A 2,777-nucleotide genomic window follows, 5' to 3' on the forward strand; every position below is an offset into this window, starting at 1 on the left:
ACCCGCACCGGGCTATGTAGGCGAACCGGGGACACCATGCGTAAGGCTGGTGCCATGTAAGCCTGCCCGAGGAGACGCACTGGAGACCAGACGCGTTGAGCCGGCCTCATGACACCTGGCTCAATGCCCAATCTAGCCCTACCAGTGCGGGGAGGTGGAATAACCCGCACTGGGCTATGCACTCGTACAGGAGACACCGTGCGCTCTACTGCGTAACACGGCGCCTGCCCGTACTCCCGCTCTCCACGGTAAGCCTGGGAAGTGGGCGCAGGTCTCCTACCTGCCCTTGGCCCACTACCTCTTAGCCCCCCCCCAAGAAATTTTTGGGTGGTACTCACAGGCTTCCGTGCAAGACGCGTCCCCTCATAACACCGGTTTTGGGCTTGATTTTCCGGTCTCCAGCCTTGCTTCCTTGCTGCCTCCTCATATCTCCGCCTCTCTGCTTTCGCTGCCTCGAGCTCAGCTTTGGGGCGGCGATATTCCCCTGGTTGAGCCCAAGGACCTTTACCATCCAGCTCGTCCTCCCAAGTCCAGTAGTCCTGTGTAGAATCCTGCTTGAACTCACGCCGCTTGGTTCTGGATTGGTGGGTGATTCTGTAACGGCTTTCCTCCTCCTCTTCATCAGAAGAGGAGGAGCAGGGATCGAACCAAAATGCAGCTGAGTTTGTAGACATGATTTATTAAAGAAAAAACACGAATACACGAACTTGACTAATAAACTAACAAAACAAATAAACGGTGTAGACAGATCTGAACGACGGACTCACATAACACACGAGAACGCACGAACAGGGAAAAAGCCTACACATAAAAAACACTGAACAAACAAACCGAAACCAGTCCCGTGTGGCGTAACGACATACACAAACACAGGAGACAATCACCCACAACGAACACTGTGAAAACACCTACCTAAATATGACTCTTAATTAGAGGAACGCCAAACACCTGCCTCTAATTAAGAGCCATACCAGGCAACCCATAAACCAACATAGAAACAGAAAACATAGAATGCCCACCCAAACTCACGTCCTGACCAACTAACACATATAACAAACTAACAGAAATAGGTCAGGAACGTGACACTAGGCTTCTTCTGACCTGTAGTCAGCTGAAACAATGGCCTAGCAACCATGGAACAATTCTCAATGTAGTGTTGATAGTATACTACCATACCAAGGAAAGAGCGGATTTTGCTAGGAGACGGAGTGACACCATCAGCTTCCATCATCTCACTCTCAGTCACATTCAAAATGGTTTGAACCTTAGCAGGATCAGTGGCTACGCCCTCCTGAGAAATGATGTGGCCCAAAAACTTAACAGACCTCCTCAAAAACTTGCACTTAGACGGAGACAGTTTAAGATGGTTTTCCAGCGGTTGCAGGAGCACAATCTCAAGTCTCTGCAGACTCTCTTCCTCCGTCTTAGCAAAAACCATCAGATCATCCAAATAGCAAAGGAGACTTAGAAAGTTTTGGTCCCCAAAGATGGTCAGCATCATTCTCATAAAAGTAGCTGGGCTGTTGCAAAGGCCCTGAGGCAAACGATTGTACTCGTGCAGACCTAAAGGAGAGGAAAAGGCAGTGTATTTCTTATCCTCTTCATGCAGTGGCACATTGTAGTACCCTGATGTCAAGTCCATTGTGCTGAAGAAGGCATTACCTCCCAGCGCCGCCAGTACATCAGCCTGATGAGGCAGTGGATGAGCATCCTTCACTGTGCGGGCGTTTAACCACCTAAAGTCAGTACATAGACGCAAGTCCCCATTCTTTTTCCATACCAGCACCAATGGTGAGGCATACTCGCTGCTGGATTTTCTGACGATTTCCTTTTCCTCCATATCATCCAGTGTTTCCCTGAGTTTTTGGTAATCAGCTGGAGAAAGCCTACGATAAGGTAATCGAAATGGGCGGTCATCAGTCAGCCGTATGCGATGGCAGAACTCTTTTGCCTCTCCACAATCCAGGCTGTCTAGAGAACACCGTGTCATACTTCTCAATTAAACCGACAAGTTTGTCTTTCCAGAACTGTGAAACTGGACACTCCTCAACAGACAGGCCTTGAAGTCCAAGATTGCTCAGTGTACTGTTGTCATTAACTACACTGCCACCAACTGAACTCTTAGCTGTAAGACTGCCATGTGAGCTGTCACATTGTACTTTTGCCACGTTCTGGTAAGCAGCTTGCTGCTTGACATCATCAAAATCCTCCAATGCAATACAAGGGTACACATCTGCCACTTTAGCATTTCGTCTCAGGGTAACTGGCGAAGTTGTTGGATTCACAATCTTCACAGGGAGCCATCCATCCCCCCACAGAGGCGTAACTACTCTCCCTACTAGTATGTGTCGATTCACACAACGAGACGTGCTGGGCTCGACCACAACAGTACTGCCCACAGAGAGTTTTGTCTTTGGGGGTAAGCGGCCCCACACCAGATGCTCACTCATGGGTTGGAGCGTTACTGCCCTCTTCAACTTAATGGTGCCCACTTTATCTGGGATGGAGTCTCCTCTCCATCTCTCCAGATTTGATAGGAGACGCAGGAACTGGCTGTCCTCACACTGGCCAGAAGGACCTGGCGTACCCACCACCCGCCAGTAGCTGTCATTTGATTTGAACTGTCTGACTTCAACACGTTAGTGCCAACAATGAGTTCATCAACCTGCCCATCTACAATAAGCACTGGGACTACATAACTGAAGCCATAAAGCTGTAGTTTCAAGTCACACATGCCCACTGGGCTAGTTTGCGTCCCCCCACAACCCACCAGTATG

Source organism: Salvelinus namaycush, unplaced genomic scaffold, assembly GCF_016432855.1.
Source record: "Salvelinus namaycush isolate Seneca unplaced genomic scaffold, SaNama_1.0 Scaffold291, whole genome shotgun sequence".
Taxonomy (NCBI): Eukaryota; Metazoa; Chordata; class Actinopteri; order Salmoniformes; family Salmonidae; genus Salvelinus; species Salvelinus namaycush.